This window comes from Phyllobates terribilis, unplaced genomic scaffold (assembly GCF_046119375.1).
Source record: "Phyllobates terribilis strain yellow unplaced genomic scaffold, ASM4611937v1 Scaffold_3__8_contigs__length_932513732, whole genome shotgun sequence".
NCBI classification, from domain to species: Eukaryota; Metazoa; Chordata; class Amphibia; order Anura; family Dendrobatidae; genus Phyllobates; species Phyllobates terribilis.
In genome coordinates this window covers 925629705-925649022 of record NW_027362763.1, presented here as the reverse complement: position 1 = coordinate 925649022, position 19318 = coordinate 925629705, and the positions used below count along the sequence as shown (strand labels likewise).

The window sequence follows — 19318 nt, the reverse complement described above, 5'->3', positions numbered from 1 at the left end:
GTGGACCAATCAGGCGGTGCCAAGTCACAGTGTCAGGTGGGTGCCAAACCACCAATCACGATCCGCCAGATCACGGGCATGCTCAGTGCGGCGAATCCTGGACTTAGACTCCAAACACCCTGTCTCCCTCTGCAACCCATGCTTAACATTGCTAGGTACCAATACACAGGAGACAATCTGTACGTCTCGTGGACCAGCTAGGTGTTGGGGCTGATGATGATGCTGAGCAGAATCAGCCCTGGCTGGACTGAAATGGGAGGCCACAGAAGGTCTTGGACCCATTTCAAATCCAGCCACAGACTGACGCCTTACACACATCTTATGCCATTGTGCTTTTTTTTTATTAAAACCCCAACATAGGCCGCCATTTTTGTTAAATCTGCTCAATGTGTTCAAAGGAAATGACTGAATTGACAATTCCCATCAAGTGATTGGAACAACACTACCAGTCATAGGGCCAGGGATCATGGCTGAAAGGGGGGAGCTCGTCTTTTGGGTGTATAACTTTTTCCCAGAGTACTTTCATCACAACACGGTCTGTATGGATATTCTGTTTTGCATTTCTTATTGCTTTGCTAGCTTTACCCTGGCTATCTTCAGTGCTGGTGATTTGTGTACACTATTTGGTATCTGACAGCGGTTGCTCGTCACTTACCCTATAGATCAGGGATGTCAAACTCAAATACACAGAGGGACAAAATTAAAGCTTGAACAACCTTGATATATATTAAAAAAATGCCTACAATTGAGGAAGTTTTTCCTTATCATCAAATATAACGATGAACCTTTTCATATGGAAACATAGATACAGGGGTTGTCCCACGAGCAAAGTACTGTACATTTTAATTAATAGATCTTAGAATAAAATAAACACATAATCACAAATGAGGTGTACTAGAATAATATAATATGTTATGTAAGAGCAATAAAAAGCATATGGCCCAATGGCCTAATTTAAATATGTAATAACAAAGGATAAAAACCTTGAATTAATAATACAGATAATAAAGTATGATGCCCACAAAAGTATCCTCAAACACAGTATGATACCCCCACAGTGAATTCCTTCACGGTACTCTTTACACACATGGTATTATGACCCTACTGTACCCCCCTTCCCGGAAAAGTATGGTGACCGCAACACAGTATGATGCCCCAAATGTGATCCCCACACAGCCTTCCACACAGAATAATGGGACCCACATAATCCTCCATACAGTATAATGGCCCCACATAGTCCTCCATACAGTATAATGGGTCCCACATAGTACTTCATACAGTATAATGGGCCCCACATAGTCCTCTGACGCGCCCCTGGGCCTACTTGGTGTAGCGTTGCGCACGCGGGGACTACCCGGAGCCGGGCCTGTTGGGGGTAGTAGTCTCGTGGCGGTGACCCGGTCCGTGCCCAGGGAGTCAAACTGTGTGGCTGAGTATTAGCAGTAGATGATGGACGACTACGCCACCCGTTGAATGCAGCTATGGAGCTGCCGCTGCAGGGCAGACCGCTGAGGCCGGTGGTACGATTGTGCAGCGTAGATGGTATAACCCCCAACGGGAGGGGTATGGCCTCAGGGCAGCCGACGTGGATGATGGGGGTAGCAGGAACCACTCAGAGACGATGCGGTGTAGTTCAGGGTCTTTACTGGTGATAAAGATAGACCCTCCCGGAGTACTGGCTAGCGATCGGGGCCTGGTCAGTCTTTGAGCAGATGGGATTTCCCCTGGCCAGGCGGAGTTGTAGGCCTCCCCAACTAATTGTACTCTTCTGGCTACCTTGCTAGAGGCGGGTAAAAGTAGCCCACGTCCCTGAGTGTACCGTGTGGTGCTCACCCGTATGGCCGGTGACTCGGGGCCTTCTAGTGGCTTCCGCTCCACGACGGCGGTGCTGGTCCCACGCGTGTGACCGTGCCTTCGGGTTTCTTGGCCAGAGGACCTGAAATCCCCTGCCGGTCGGTTTCTGCTGCTGGGTAAGGATTAGTCCCCACAGCCTCGGACTCCGGGTCCGGTGGTAACTCTTCAATCAGGGCGAGCTCTACAGCTGCCAGCCCCTGATTCCTTTTAGCACGACTTCCCCAGAGCTCCTGATCTTTCTTTCCTATAGCTGCTTCTCCTCTTCTCTCTCTACTCTTTTTCTCTCCAACCCTGCCTCAGCCCCAGCTTTATATAGGGGAAGTTCTTCCCCTCCCAGGACTGGGCAGGAGGTGTGGCATGCATAGGATGTCTGACCAGGAAACCTCCCACCTGCTCTCAGACATAATATTGCTATTACTGTGGAAACCAGACCCCTGGGGTGCCACAATCCCCCCTAGTGAATTTTAGTACTCCGAGACTAAACATATTTTTGTAACATAACAAATTACAAACAGAAACAACGCAATAAAGAAAAACATTAGGATGGTCACGGCGTGTCCGCAACCGGGTGCAGTCTTTGAAGAAAACAAGGGTGTCCATTTCACCAAAAACAGGGAGACGTAACCAGGTAGGGGTCTGTCCTGCCCCGAGTCCTTATCAGTCTTTTAGTCCGTCCTGGGTTACGCTCCAACTATATGCACAAAGGATTCCCTTTAAATCCACCAAAGACTCCTACAAATAACTAGAAACACATAATTATACACAAGCAACAATAAACAGGTAAACATTAATAAAATAGCTTGAACATTTAGATCCTCCACCGTATGGGCAACTGGCCTCTAGTGACCCTAGTGGACCTACGGAGCTGGCTGACTGGTCCTGAGCTACAGGGTATAGGAGCTGTCAAGGGTAAACTGGGCACCCGTCTACGGACTCTTTGGCTCACTAGGGGTATGGCAGGCTCACTATAAGCAGAGGGTTGATTCTCCTGGTCTGCTTGTGTGGGGTCTTCTGCCTCCTGGACCGGCTGTTCTTCCAGCTCTACCTGTGTCTCCGTAGGCACTTGGGATGCTGGTTGGAGGAACGTGAGGACGGGTACCACAACAGCACCATTGACTTGAGTCCAAGACCGAGGGAAGTCTCCGAGCACAGTACTAACCATATCTTCCCTTTCCTCTACGGGTCGAGGGTCTTCTTGTTCCTCTTCAGGGTTCCGTAGCTGTTCGGGACACTTCTTCAGGTGATCCCGGGATACAATGGCTGTGGTTTCCCCTCCGTCTTTACTGATTGTACAGATCTTTGGGTTGTCGTGGCTTGAGGGCAGTACGGTGTACGGGTCCTTCTCCCACTGGTCGTCCAACTTGTGGAGCCGTCTTTTCCTCTTCAAGACCTGCTCTCCGGGCACCAGGGGAACAGCGGGAGCATACTGGTTGTAAGTTTTCTCTTGTCTTTCCCTAGCTTGACAGAGAATTCGCTCCACGCTCTCCTGTACTTTCCGGTACTGCTGCTGCCTCTCTGTGTCCCAGTCTGCTTCTGGTGAAGTGTCCTCGGGTGTCAGGACTCCCATCTCCAGATCAACAGGAAGCTTACCAGGTCTTGCCCTCATTAGGTAAGCCGGGGTACAGTTGGTGGAACCTACAGGGATGTGGTTGTATAGGTCCACCAGGTCGGGCAGCTTTTCAGACCACAGACTACGTTCTTCCAGGGGCAATGTTTTCAGAAGATCTATCACCACCTGGTTCATTTTCTCACAAAGTCCATTAGTTTGCGGGTGATAGGGTGTTGTTCTTATCTTCCGGCAGCCATACAGGGTGCAGAACTCCTGGAAGACTTCCGCTTCAAAGGCAGGCCCCTGGTCCGTCAGCACCTGCTCCGGATATCCGTGCGGACGGCAGAAGTGCTGCTGGAAGGCTCTAGCTGCTGTTTGAGCCGTTAAGTCCTTGACGGGGACGACAACCAAGAACCGGGAGTAGTGATCCACGATGGTTAACGCGTAGACGTAGCCACTTCTGCTTGGGGTCAGTTTTACATGATCCAAGGCTACCAGTTCCAACGGCTGTCTGGTGATGATGGACTGCAGGGGAGTCTTCTGGCTGGCACGGTCCCTCCTTCTTAGGTTGCATGGGCCACAGTCTCTGCACCACCTCTCGATGGTTCCTCTCATGCCTACCCAATGGAACCGCCCGCGCAGCAGGAACTCCAGCTTCTTCCATCCGAAGTGCCCAGCTCCGTCGTGGTATGCCTCCATCACCATAGCTGCGTCTCTTCTTGGCACCACTACTTGCCAGATTAGTTCATGCGTCCGGGAGTTAACCATTCTGCGGCACAACTTCCCCTTGTAAAGGAACAGTCGACTCTTCTCAGCCCACAGTTGCTTGGCTTCCTCCGGAGCGTCTGGGTCAAGGCGTGCATCTGGCCGAGTCAGCATCTCCTTTACCAGTCGGACGGCAGGGTCACTGTCTTGCGTCTCCGCCCAGTTGTAATGAGGTAATGGGTTGAACGTAGCGGATTGCTTACTCCTTACACGGTGTGAATACTGGATAGTCCCATGACGGTGGAACGCGGGGAGTTCAACTTCTTCCAGTTCCTCTGAATCTTCCCCTACGTCCGGTAGGTTCGGCATCCTGGACAGGGCGTCCGCGTTGGTATTGGAGCGTCCTGCCCGGTATTTGATTGTAAACTCATAGTTGGACAAGCGGGCCATCCATCTCTGCTCTAGGGCACCGAGTCTTGCAGTGTCCAGGTGTGTCAACGGGTTGTTATCCGTGTACACGGTGAACCGGGAAGCAGCGAGGTAGTGCTTAAAGCGTTCGGTGACTGCCCACACCACTGCCAGGAACTATAGCTTAAATGAGCTGTAATTCTCAGGGTTTCTTTCGGTGGGTCGCAGTTTTCGGCTGGCGTAAGCAATTACCCGTTCCTTCCCCTGCTGGATCTGGGACAGTACGGCTCCTAGCCCGATGTTACTGGCGTCGGTGTAGAGGATAAAGGGCTGGCTATAATCAGGATACGCCAGGATTTCATCCCCCGTGAGGGCCATCTTCAGCTGGCGGAAGGACTCTTCTTCCAGCTTCTCCCATCTGAAGGGTGGCTTCTGGTTCTTGGCCTTCCTGGACTGGCCTATCAGGAGGTCCTGCATAGGAGCTGCCTTTTTGGTGAAACCGGGAATGAACCTTCGGTAGTAGCCTACCAACCCGAGGAACTGCCTCACTTCCTTTACGCTGGAGGGGCTTGGCCATTCCTTAATTGCGGTGATCTTATCAGGGTCGGGAGCCACTCCGTCAGCACTCACCACGTGTCCCAGGTACTGCACCTTTGGCTTCAGGAGGTGACACTTGGAGGGTTTCACCTTTAGGCCGTAACTTGCCAGAGCTTCGAACACTTCCGCCAGGTGTTTCAGGTGGTCCTCGTAGGTCTTGGAGTAGACGATGACATCGTCCAGGTATAACAGGACCGTCTCGAAGTTTCGGTGTCCCAGACAGCATTCCATCAATCGTTGGAAGGTTCCTGGTGCGTTGCAGAGTCCGAACGGCATGCAGGTAAACTCGCTAAGTCCCATCGGGGTGGTGAATGCGGTCTTCTCCCGGTCCGCCTCTGCTACAGGAACCTGCCAGTACCCGCTAGTGAGATCCAAAGTGGAGAAGAAGTTAGCAGATTTTAAAGCAGCCAAAGACTCCTCTATCCTTGGTAAGGGGTACGCATCTTTGTGTGTGATACGGTTGATTTTCCGGTAATCTACACACATTCTCATAGTGTTGTCTTTCTTTTTAACCAAGACTAGTGGAGCTGCCCAGGGGCTACAGCTATCCCTGATTACTCCAGCCTCCTTCATGTCTCTAAGCATCCCCTTGGCGTGTTGGTAGTGTGCAGGGGGTACGGGTCGGTATCTCTCCTTTATGGGAGGATGGTCTCCCGTGGGGATGTGGTGTTCTACCCCTTTTACTCGCCCGAAGTCTAACGGGTGTTTACTAAACACTCTCTCGTACTCTTGAACCACCCGATAGACTCCTTGTTTCTGGTGTGAGGGAGTGGAGTCAGTACCCAGATGTAGTTGCTGACACCAGTCCTCTATTGTTTTCTTAGAGCCGTTACCTTCCTCTGGTTGAGATGGAGGCAAGGGTTCCACGGCCTGTACAGAATTCTGATTGATGGTATACAATTTGGCTAGCGTAGCATACCGGGGCAGGTACACTTCCCTCTACCCGATATTTATTATGCGAACGGGCACCCTCCCATGGCGTACATCAACCACCCGCCGTGCTGTCAAAATGGTGGGCCTACTGTCTGAGTAGACGGGTTCTACCATTGCTTGGTAGTCTCTACCTCTTAGACCAATAGCTGCCCGGCACCAAATCATCATTTCACTTTTTGGGGGCATGGCAATAGGGAAAGGGTCACACATTCTCACGCTTCCAATCTCACCACCGGAGAGTTCCACCTGTTGCCGTTGCATCAGTGCCCGGATCTCTTTTTGGAGCACTCGCTGCTGGCCGGAGCTGGCGTTCTTGGCAACCTGCTGTAAAATGAAAATCACCTCTGCAAGACAATTTTCAATCACATTAGTTCCTAGAGTTATCTTTGGGTGACTCTCGCGCTTGTCAATGTCTACAATGATCAGTCCCTGTGCTGCCAGTTCGACTCTACCGATTTTAATGGTCACCTCTTTGAATCCGATCTGTGGCACGGGTTGACCATTGCTGGCGATGATACTCAAGTCGTCGTCAGGGTAGCGAGTTATATCCGAGTCATTCCAGTACTGCTTGAAGAGCACGTACGGGATGGTGGTGACCTGTGACCCGGTGTCAAGTAGGGCACTCATAGGAATGCCATCCAGTACCACAGGCAAGACTGGATGTCCTCCCACATATTTGTCACGCCAGTTCGATGGGCCTGGTGATCTTATTCCTGGGGGTTGGCCCTCTACCCCAGGTTGTGCCAGTTTAAAGGACAGTACCTTGCCATATGTCCGGGTTGATTGCAGCGGCGGCAGATGGGTTGTCCGTCCTCGTTGTATCGGTCGCTGGGTCTTCCTCTGGCCGGTGGAGTCCTCCTTGGTCGACGCCACGGGATGTCCTCCGGTCCGGATGCCAGCTGGATCTTCCCTGGAGCAGAAACCTGTAAAGACTGCACAGTTCAGGTTAGCGCAGCTACGCTTTTAGCTAGCTCTTGGACCTGATGGTGCAGGTCTGGAGCCGGGTCATTGTTCAAAGCCTGCGCATCAGCTCCCACAGGCCCTGCCGACAAGGGCGCCGCCTCCTGGTGGTAAGCGGTAGTAGGGCGCCTGTGGGCCACAACGCCACCCGGTGCCGGTTCTCGGAGCACCCGAATGGCTCTGTCCTTGAACTGTGCAAAGTCCAGATGAGGATCCTGTAAGGCCATTGCCCGCAACTGGGTTCGGTGGGCATTGCAATATAGTCCCTCTATAAATTGTTCGGTCAACAGCCTGTCCTCGTTTCCCACGCTGTCAGGGTCGGTCTGCTTAATGGCTCTCAGGGCCTCTTGTAGGTTTAGTGCATAGTCCCTTATATTCTCATGTGCTCGCTGTTTGCACCCGTAGAATCTAAGCTTAATCTCGGCTGAGGTGCGGGTATCAAAGGTGTCCTTCAGCCGGGTTAATATCCCTGCGACAGTCCTCCTCCCAGGTGGCCAGGACTTTACCTCCCTTTGGGCTGCCCCGGTTAGTTGGGCCACCAGGATGCTCACTTTTTGCTCTTCTGTGAGGGGGTACACCTGGAAGAGGCTATCCAGCTTTTCTTTAAAGTCATTCAGGGTATGTGACTCCCCTGAGTACTGGGGTAGCCAGGCTGCTCCCGGGATATAGGGCATGGTGAAAGGCATGACTGCAGCAGCGGTGGCGCTGGCGGGGGTTGAGGCAGTGAAGCTCTCCTCCGTATCCGACATCTTTCTCCCCCCCTAGTGGACCGTGGCCTACCTTGCGATGATCCTCTTCCATAGGCCGCGGCTCCGCAGTGGATCGTCAGGGTCGAGGACCTTCCGTCGCGCTCCTGTGACGTCGGCGTCTGCTGGGCTCCTTCCAGGACCTTACGCAACGTCCGGACGTGAGGCGGGGCTTCAGTTCTCGCGCGCTTTCGGAGTCCACGCCCCTCTTCTTCCCGCGCGGCGTCTTCAAGATGGCGTCCAACGGCGGGAAAACTCCACGGAAGGCGGGAAGAAGGCAGAAGATGGCGCCGGATGGCGGGAAAACTTCGCGGATGGCGGGAAGAAGGTAGAAGATGGCGCCGGATGGCGGGAAACCTCCACGGATGGCGGGAATCTTCACCACTGGTAAGTTTGAACAGTCTTTTTCAGGCACGCAGTACCCGGTGGTTGCGGGCACGAAATCCTGCCGACTACGCCAAAGTTGACACGCCCCTGGGCCTACTTGGTGTAGCGTTGCGCACGCGGGGACTACCCGGAGCCGGGCCTGTTGGGGGTAGTAGTCTCGTGGCGGTGACCCAGTCCGTGCCCAGGGAGTCAAACTGTGTGGCTGAGTATTAGCAGTAGATGTTGGACGACTACGCCACCCGTTGAATGCAGCTATGGAGCTGCCGCTGCAGGGCAGACCGCTGAGGCCGGTGGTACGATTGTGCAGCGTAGATGGTATAACCCCCAACGGGAGGGGTATGGCCTCAGGGCAGCCGACGTGGATGATGGGGGTAGCAGGAACCACTCAGAGACGATGCGGTGTAGTTCAGGGTCTTTACTGGTGATAAAGATAGACCCTCCCGGAGTACTGGCTAGCGATCGGGGCCTGGTCAGTCTTTGAGCAGATGGGATTTCCCCTGGCCAGGCGGAGTTGTAGGCCTCCCCAACTAATTGTACTCTTCTGGCTACCTTGCTAGAGGCGGGTAAAAGTAGCCCACGTCCCTGAGTGTACCGTGTGGTGCTCACCCGTATGGCCGGTGACTCGGGGCCTTCTAGTGGCTTCCGCTCCACGACGGCGGTGCTGGTCCCACGCGTGTGACCGTGCCTTCGGGTTTCTTGGCCAGAGGACCTGAAATCCCCTGCCGGTCGGTTTCTGCTGCTGGGTAAGGATTAGTCCCCACAGCCTCGGACTCCGGGTCCGGTGGTAACTCTTCAATCAGGGCGAGCTCTACAGCTGCCAGCCCCTGATTCCTTTTAGCATGACTTCCCCAGAGCCTCAGCCCCAGCTTTATATAGGGGAAGTTCTTCCCCTCCCAGGACTGGGCAGGAGGTGTGGCATGCATAGGATGTCTGACCAGGAAACCTCCCACCTGCTCTCAGACATAATATTGCTATTACTGTGGAAACCAGACCCCTGGGGTGCCACACCTCCATACAGTATAATGAGCCCCACATAGTCCTCCACATTGTATAATGACCTCACATAGTCCTCCATACAGAATAACGGGCCCCACATAGTCCACCATACAGAATAATGGGCACCACATAGTCCTCCATACAGAATAACGGGCCCCACTTATTCCTCTATACAGTATATTGAGGCCCACATTCAAAAAACAAATACTCAAAAAAAATAAATACGCATAGGTAGAATGATGGAGGAGGGAGCGTCAGCTGATAGCTCCCTTTTCCATCATTGCTTTCAACTGTATCACAGTTCCATTGTAATACAATTTTCCTACACATGCATTATTAATCATATACTACATTCTGGTAGCTTCTTTCATTAAATTTTCTCAATTGTATGTAATTGATGTATTATTATTAGTGTTAAGCGAGCATGCTCGACACTGCTCGGTACTCGCCCGAGCATCACGCTACTCGGGATGTTCGGCGAGCACCGAGCATTTCTGGGTTACTCGGGAGGGAGCTCGGGTCTCCGCCCTGCATGTTTGGCGCTCTTTACAGAGCCAATGAACATGCAGGGATTGCCAGCCAGTCACTGTAATGCCGCAGCCATGTTGGTTGCAGGCATTACATTGATTGGCTGGCCGCACAGCGTCACCTCGAGTATTTAAAACCGGGCGCCGCCATCTTGGACACAGACGGCTGGGATCAGACAGTGTAGGGACAGCGCTGCTGATTTAGGGAGAGATATATACTGCGAAATAGTTAGTGTAGGGTCTGTAAAGGCTGCCAGATCAAACAAACAGTCCTTCTCAGGACAAATATCCATCCCAGATATCAGGCAGGCAGGCTGTATAGGAGACGCAGTGGTTATACCAGCAAACGCTGCATTACAGTCCTGTGTGCTCCTGTTGCTGAAATTGCTGGACTTAGCTCCAGGTTTCGGGGGCCAGGAAAAATCCTTTTTTTTTCATCTAAATCCTGTTTTTTTTTTCCTCCTTCACACTGTACAAATACCCGTCTTATTAACCTTTTGGTGTCCCCCCCCTGGGTTGCAGAGGGAGACAGGGCTTGTGGAATCTAAGTCCAGGATTTGCCGCACTGAGCATGTCCGTGACCTGGCGGATCATGATTGGTGGGTTGGCACCCACCTGACCCGGTGACCTGGCACTGCATGATTGGTCCACGGGTAACGTCACCAATGGCGCGTCGGTGGGCAGAGCTTAGTCTTTAAAAGGCCCGCCCACAAACATGGCGACGTGCTCAGATCATTTGAGCTTATGATGCTGTTGTGTGGACGTCTTTGCTCCACATGTAGATTCCGCTAGGCAGGTTAGCTCCATAGAGGCAGGCTAGTGAAAGTAGGCAGGTAGCTTCGCCTTGCAGACTGGCTCTGTCAGTGGGGGTCGCCTTACACCCCGAGCAGCCTGCAGGACCACGTGGAGAAACGCTCCTCTGTCCGGTAGCACGCCGGCAGAGGGCACTTATCCGTCGGCGTGAGTCACACGCATCTTAGTGCCAATCCCTACAGCGTAGCGCCTGTATCGAAGACAGGGCTACTGCTTTCCCTCCGGTCGCAAGTCTCCCTGCTGTTCTTGGAGATTGTGTGAACCGCTGAAGCCCGCTCCCTGTGTTTTAACACGGAGTGGTTCTTCAGTTAAGTAGGTGCTATCCCGGTCACTCTTCTCCCGTGCAATTAACGGAGATAGAGCGAACCGCTATACCCGTTCCTGTGTGCTGAAACACAGAAGGGTTTAACATTTAACTTGGTTACTTTACTTTCCACCCGGAAAGTGTTCGGCAGCAGTCCTCCAGGCTGCATGGCGGGGTCGGTTGCGTTCCATTTTAATAAAGTTGTCTCTGATTTTTCAGACACAAATATATCTGTTGAAAATAGTCTGGTGTAGGCTAGAGAAACAGAAGTGTGGTTTTGCAGTTCCACAGTTCAAACCTCTGTATTATCCTGCTTTTGGGCCATTTGTATCTAAAAAAACAGTTTGAGTGTGTCGCTCACTATTCAGCCGCAAATAGATATATTTAAAAAAGTCTGGTATACACCAGTAAATTAAAACTGTGGTTTTGCTGTTCCACGGTAAAAAATCTCTATTGTCCTGCTTTTGGCATTTTTTGCCATAAAAAAAAACTAATAGTGTCTCCCTGATTATTCAGACACAAATATATCTGTTGAAAATAGTCTGGTGTAGGCTAGAGAAACAGAAGTGTGGTTTTGCAGTTCCGTGGTTCAAACCTCTGTATTATCCTGCTTTTGGGCCATTTGTATCTAAAAAAAAACAGTTTGAGTGTGTCGCTCACTGTTCAGCCGCAAATATATATATTTTAAAAAGTCTGGTATACACCAGTAAATTATAACTGTGGTTTTGCTGTTCCACGGTAAAAAATCTCTATTATCCTGCTAATGGCATTTTTTGCCGTAAAAAAAAAGGGAATAGTGTCCCGCTGATTTTTCAGACACAAATATATCTGTTGAAAATAGTCTGGTGTAGGCCCGAGAAATAGAAGTGTGGTTTTGCAGTTCCACGGGTCAATTCTTTGTATTATCCTGCTTTTGGCATTTTTTGCCGTAAAGAAAAACTAATAGTGTCTCCCTGATTTTTCAGACACAAATATATCTGTTGAAAATAGTCTGGTGTAGGCCCGAGAAATAGAAGTGTGGTTTTGCAGTTCCACGGGTCAAATCTCTGTATTATCCTGCTTTTGGCATTTTTTGCCATAAAAAAAAACTAATAGTGTCTCCCTGATTTTTCAGACACAAATATATCTGTTGAAAATAGTCGGGTGTAGACTAGAGAAACAAAAGTGTGGTTTTGCTGTTCCACGGTTCAAACCCCTCTGTATTATCCTGCTTTCAGGCAATTTGTATCTAAAAAAAAAACAGTTTGAGTGTGTCGCTCACTTTTCAGCCACAAATATATATATTTTAAAAAGTCTGGTATACACCAGTAAATTATAACTGTGGTTTTGCTGTTCCACGGTAAAAAATCTCTATTATCCTGCTTTTGCCATTTTTTGCCGTAAAAAAAAACCTAATAGCGTCTCCCTGATTGTTCAGACACAAATATATCTGTTGAAAATAGTCTGGTGTAGGCCCGAGAAATAGAAGTGTGGTTTTGCAGTTCCACGGGTCAAATCTCTGTATTATCCTGCTTTTGGCATTTTTTGCCGTAAAGAAAAACAGTAGGGTCTCCTGATTGTTTAGACACAAATATATCTGTTGAAAACAGTCTGGTGTAGGCCCGAGAAATAGAAGTGTGGTTTTGCAGTTCCACGGGTCAAATCTCTGTATTATCCTGCTTTTGGCATTTTTAGCCGTAAAGAAAAACAAATAGTGTCTCCCTGAGTTTTCAGACACAAATATATCTGTTGAAAATAGTCTGGTGTAGGCCCGAGAAATAGAAGTGTGGTTTTGCAGTTCCACGGGTCAAATCTCTGTATTATCCTGCTTTTGGCATTTTTAGCCGTAAAGAAAAACAAATAGTGTCTCCTTGAGTTTTCAGACACAAATATATCTGTTGAAAATAGTCTGGTGTAGGCCCAAGAAATAGAAGTGTGGTTTTGCAGTTCCACGGGTCAAATCTCTGTATTATCCTGCTTTTGTCATTTTTTGCCGTAAAGAAAAACAGTAGTGTCTCCTGATTTTTCAGACACAAATATATCTGTTGAAAATAGTCTGGTGTAGGCCCGAGAAATAGAAGTGTGGTTTTGCAGTTCCACGGGTCAAATCTCTGTATTATCCTGCTTTTGGCATTTTTTTGCCGTAAAGAAAAACTAATAGTGTCTCCCTGATTTTTCAGACACAAATATATCTGTTGAAAATAGTCTGGTGTAGGCCAGAGAAATAGAAGTGTGGTTTTGCAGTTCCACGGTTCAAATCTCTGTATTAACCACTTTTGGGCCATTTGCATCTAAAAAAAACAGTTTGAGTGTGTCGCTCACTGTTCAGCAGCAAATATATCTATTTAAAATTGTCTGGTATACCCCAGTAAACAATAATTGTGCTTTTGCCATTCCACGGTTAAAAATTTCTATTATTCAGCTTTTGGTATTTTTTCCGTAAAGAAAAACAGTAATAATTTCTCTCTGATTGTTCTGATTGTTTAAAAGAGTCGGGTGTAGGCCCGAAAAATAGAACTGTGGTTTTCCTCTTCCACGGTTCTAATCTACTTTTTATTACCCTTTTTCCATTGATAGTGCTAGTGTAAGCTATTTTACTTCCTTTACAATGGGCAAGGCGCGTGGCAAGGGACGGGAAATGGACTCTCTGGTGATGGTGCGTGCAGAGGACGGGGCCGTGGCCAAGGTGAAAATGTGCCACAACCAACAGCCACATCTTCTCGCTCCCACTTCTTGACCTAATTACTAGGGAAGCACAGAACAACACCAGTATTGCGAACTGATCAGTGTGAACAGGTTATTAATTGGATAGCAGATAATACTTCCAGTTACCTGGGCACCACCACCTCCGGTCTGTCTTCCACACGGTCAACTCTTAGTAGCCATGAGTCTCGACCGCATACTCCTCCTCACCCTGATGCTCCTTCCTCCCACCATGCCGAGTGTCGTCAGACAGCAACTGATCCCACACTTGGACACTCTGAAGAGCTGCTCACTGGTCCATTTCCAGATTTGTGCCCCTCGCCTGCTCCGCTTGAAGTGGTGGAAGAGGAGATCCCATGTTGCGATGCCCAAATATTTGAACAGCCACGGCCACTGGAAGTCAACGCTGGCAATTTGTCACTAGAGGTGGACGATGACGAGACACAATTGCCAGGAAGTGAGGAGGAGGATCGTGGTGCGCAAGTGGAAGAGGAGGAGGTGGTGGATGATCTAGTAACTGACCCAACGTGGCAGGAGGACGTGCAGAGCGAGGCCAGCAGCACACAGGGTGAGGGAGGCAGAGTACCCCAACAGGTAGGAAGAAGCAGTGTGGTGGCTGCACACAGAAGGCAGGCAACAGTACCCCGCAACACCAACACGAGGGGCGTTGCCAGTACAACCTGTAGGTCTTCCAGAGTCTGGAATTTTTTTAAAGACTCTGCTGATAACCCCAAAAAGGCCATTTGTACCACCTGCCATGCCAGCATCAGCAGGAGTGACAAAACTACCAGCCTGACCACCACCAGCATGATCAGGCACATGGCAGCAAAGCACCCGACTTTGTGGGGTGAACCCCAGGGTCCACGACCAGTGTCAGCGGGTGTCACCACTGCTTCTTCCGGTGTTGTGCGTGCAATAGGACCCCCTGTTGTGTGTGAAAGGCAATCCCCTGTCCATACTGTATGCAAAGATGCCCCCTCCTCTCAGTCTTCACTTGTTCTGGCAGTTTCTCAAGAAACAGCATCAACGTCCATGTGCAGGTCCCACCGCAGCATTCAATTGTCCATATCCCAGACCTTTGAACGAAAGCGGAAATTCGCAGCCAACGCCCCACAGGCCACAGTCCTAAATTCGCACATTTCATGACTGCTTGCGTTGGAAATGCTGCCTTTTAGGCTGATGGAGACGGAATCCTTCCACAACCTTATGGCGGTGGCCGTCCCTCGGTACTCGGTCCCCAGCCGACACTATTTTGCCCGGGGTGCCATCCCCGCACTACACAAGCACGTGTCCCAAAACATCTGCCGTACCCTCAACAACGCAGTTACTGGGAAAGTCCACCTGACAATGGACACGTGGACAAGTGCTTGTGGCCTGGACGGTACATCTCCCTGACGGCACACTGGGTAAACATAGTGGAAGCCGGGACCCAGTCGGACCTTGGGACGGAACACATCCTCCCCACACCGAGGATTGCGGGCCCTATGTCAGTCAGAGTTGCCCACACAGTATACAGCTCCTGTGCATCATCCTCCTCCTCCTCCTCATGTTCAGCCTCCATCTCAGATATCACCACATCAGTTACAAGCTGGAAGCACTGCAGTGCTGCCTCCGCCAAGCGGCAACAGGCTGTGCTGAAACTCATAAGCTTAGGTGAGAAACCTCACACTGCTTGTGAGTTGTGGACAGCTGTGAAAGAGCAGGCTGATCTGTGGCTGACACCGCTGAACCTACATCCAGGCATTGTCGTGTGTGACAATGGCCGTAACCTGGTGGCGGCTCTGAGGCGAGGCGAGATCACACACGAACCATGCCTGGCTCATGTGCTTAACCTCGTGGTTCAGCTGTTTCTTAAATCGTACCCCGAGTTGCCAGATCTGCTCGTCAAAGTACGCCGCCTGTCAGCTCATTTTCGCAAGTCGGCTACAGATTCCGCTGCCCTTGCTGTGTTGCAGCAGCGTTTGCAGCTTCCGGCACACCGACTGGTGTGTGATGTCCCCACACGTTGGAACTCTACCCTCTACATGTTGCAAAGGATTTGTGAGCAGAAGAGAGCAGTTGTGGAGTACCAGCTGCAACAAGGCCGTCGATATTCAGGTCAGACTCCACCCATAAGACCTGAGGATGGACCTGGATGTCTGACATATGTACCATCTTGACAAACTTTGAGGAGTCCACCAAGATGGTGAGTGGCGATGACGCCATCATTAGCGTCAGCATTCTTCCACTTGTCTGTCTTTTGCAACGCTCTCTGCAGAGAATTAAAGAGGAGGCATTGCAGCCAGAGTATGATGAGATGGATCAAGAAGCCGTAGCAGTCGATTACACACAGCCCAGCCTCATCTCATTCCAACGTGCATTGGGGGACAATGAGGGAGAGGAGGAGGAGGAGGAAGAACAGGAGCTTGTATCATGCGCTGTAGATGGTAGTACCTGTACAACTGTTATACCGTTGGTTCAGCGTGGGTGGCCTGAGGGCAGGGGGGAGGAGGAGGAGGAGAGCATGGTCAGTCGTCATCTTGGTGAGGACATGGAAGTCTTGCCCATTACCAGTCTGGCACGCATGGCTGACTTTATGTTACGCTGCCTTAACCGTGACCTTCGCATTGTCAAAATGTTGGGTGACAGTCATTACTGGTTGGTGACACTTTTAGACCCCCGCTACAAGGAGAACTTTCACTCTCTTATTCCTGAGGTGGAGAGGTCTACAAAAATGGGGCAGTACCAGAAGGCCCTTGCTGCAGAACTGTTAAAAAAATTCCCATCTGAACACGCTAGCGCCAGAGGTCACAGTTCGTTGCCCAACCAAGGCGTACATGCAAGAGAGACGCAACTCCAATACAGCAGAGGCAGGGGAACACTGTCAACGTTCTGGGACAGTTTTCTCAGACCCTCCCTTCGGACAGACCCTGAGGCGCAGGGTACTCTCACAAGGAGTGGAAAGTTTCAAAAGATGGTGAGGGAGTACCTTGCCGACCGTACCAGTGTCCTCCGTGATTCCTCTGTGCCTTTTAATTATTGGGTATCCAAGCTGGACACTTGGAATGAACTCGCTCTGTACACCTGGGAGGTCCTGGCCTGCCCTGCCGCTAGCGTGTTATCGGAGCGTGTTTTTAGTGCCGCTGGGGGAATTATAACTGATAAGCACACTTGCCTGTCAACTGACAATGCTGACAAGCTGACCCTTATCAAAATGAACAAGGGCTGGATTTGGCCAGACTTCTCATCAACACCAAATGACAGCAGAGTAACATAAAGTCAAATCCACTGTGTTTTTTCGGGAGGTGTATTCACATGCTCAGCTTCACACCCACACATGGGTATACGCTTCCTCATTTCGGCTGTTTTATGTTCTTCTCCTTATCCTCAGCCTCCACCACCACTATACCACCAGGGTGGCCGTGGTCCGTGTTGCCATTATTGAAAGTTTCTCCGTCCTTATTTTTGTCAGCTTTTGCTTGGAAGGCATAAGCAAAGACTGTGGGAGACCAACTCCCCAATAATGGGAATAATATTTTTAAGATGCTGTATTGTATGGCTCTTGTAAGGGGCATTCAAACCGTCTTGTTAAGCTATTGGGACCTCCACGTCTCTTCCAAGGGGCATTAAAACCGTCTTGTTTAGCTACTGGGTCCTCCACCACTTTTCCAAGGGGCATTAAAACCGTCTTGTTAAGCTACTGGGACCTCCAAGTCTCTTCCAAGGGGCATTCAAACCATCTTGTTAAGCTACTGGGACCTCCACCACTTTCCCTAGGGGCATTAAAACCGTCTTGTTAAGCTACTGGGACCTCCACGGCTCTTCCAAGGGGCATTCAAACCATCTTGTTAAGCTACTGGGACCTCCACGTCTCTTCCAAGGGGCATTCAAACCATCTTGTTAAGCTACTGGGACCTCCACGTCTCTTCCAAGGGGCATTAAAACCGTCTTGTTAAGCTACTGGGACCTCCACCACTTTTTCAAGGGGCATTAAAACCGTCTTGTTAAGCTACTGGGACCTCCACGTCTCTTCCAAGGGGCATTCAAACCGTCTTGTTAAGCTACTGGGACCTCCACGTCTCTTCCAAGGGGCATTCAAACCGTCTTGCTAAGCTACTGTGACCTCCACCACTTTTCCAAGGGGCATTAAAACCGTCTTGTTAAGCTACTGGGACATCCACGTCTCTTCTGAGGGGCATTAAAAGTGTCTTGCTAAGCTACTGCGACCTTCACCACTTTTCCGAGGGGCATTAAAACCCTCTTGTTAAGCTACTGGGACCTCCACGTCTCTTCCAAGGGGCATTCAAACCATCTTGTTAAGCTACCACGACCTCCACCACTTTTCCAAGGGGCATTAAAACCATCTTGTTAAGCCACTGGGACCTCCACGTCTCTTCTGAGGAGCATTGAAACCGTCTTGTTAAGCTACTGGGACCTCCACCACTTTTCCAAGGGGCATTAAAAGCATCTTCTTAAGCCACTCTGAACTCCACAGCTCTTCCAAGGGGCATTGAAATGTTGTTTTTAATTACCTCTAACCTCCATGACTCTTCCAACAGGCATTGCATTTCCTCCTAATTTTAGTCAGCTTTTGCTTTTCAATGCAAAGGCGAAAACTAAGGGAGACCCACTCCCCAATAATGGGTAGAAGGTTTTTAGTACGCTGTAATCCACGTCTGTTTCAAGGGGCATTGCAGTTCCTCATAATTTTTGGAAAGCCTTCCATTCACTGCTTAGGCCAACAGTGTACAGGAGACCCAGTTGCTATAAATGGAAAAACGGTTTAGTTAAGGCCCTCTGACCTCCATGTCATTTCCAGGGGACATTGGAGTGCCTCAAAATTTTTGGTCACCATTGCACTCATTGTATGCCCTATAACTGTGTAGCCGAACCGCTCCTTTTGTTACAGAAACATATCCTACAAGACATATGTGGTTGACTGGCCTGATGTTGATGTGAATAGTCCCTGTTCCTAATGCTCTTTCTCCTTTGCCACCACCTCATCCATCATTTATCACCTGAACCTTTGTTTTAATGGGAGTCATAGAACTGGGATAGTAGCAGGAAAACATCCAGCAATCCTCGGAGTAGGTAGGATATGCGCCAAAACGCTGACCACCTCAGGCCTAGCCGCTACTACATACATGCGCTTGCATTCCAAGAAAGCAAAGCAGATGTTAGCTTCTATCATCATCATCATTAGAGATGAGCGTTGTTCTACTCGAACTGTTCGCCAATCTCAAATTCGAGCTGTTTTGGGCGGTGTTCGAGCCGTTCGGCGAACACGAACAATTTGAGAAAAATTCGGCTGTTCGAGGTTATGTTCGATAACTGTTCGTGCACCAAAATCATAACTGGATTTTTTCTCAGTAATGATGAAAATTAATGTTAATACGCAGTTTGAGTGTACAGCGGGGTGGGGGGAGGGGCAGGGGATGGATCTCTGCAGGAACAATGAATATCTCCATTTTTTTTCCTCTTTCCCGCATTTACAGTGGGGAGGTGCAATCTGTCAGCCTATCAGCAGCGCACACACGGAGCGAAGTGCTTTTTTTCACACAAGCAAGGGCATGTGTCATTGGCAGTGTATGTCACATGTCCTTGCCCTATAAGACCAAGCCATTTTCCCCGTCGCCACCATTTTCTCACTGCTGCAGCTGCGTGTTAGACGGCACCGCTGTTTCTGTGTGCGCTATACCTTGTTAATTTCAAGCCAATTTTCGCACAAATCTACAGATAGCTTGGGAGTAGGGAATAGTTGTGATTGCAGTCCTTTTAAGGACTAGGTTACAGCATTTCCTACGACTTATATCAGGCAGGTCTGTGCTCTTAAATAGATAGATTGTGGGAGTAAAGACTAATTGTAATTGGAGTCCTT

General features: G+C 49.9%; 1 protein-coding gene across 1 annotated transcript in view; it reads left to right on the top strand.

Moving 5' to 3' along the window:
• The window catches only part of LOC141257813 (pecanex-like protein 2), a 1433759-nt gene that overhangs the window by 1118403 nt on the left and 296038 nt on the right, over positions 1-19318 (top strand). The gene's annotated exons all lie outside the window — the stretch shown is intronic.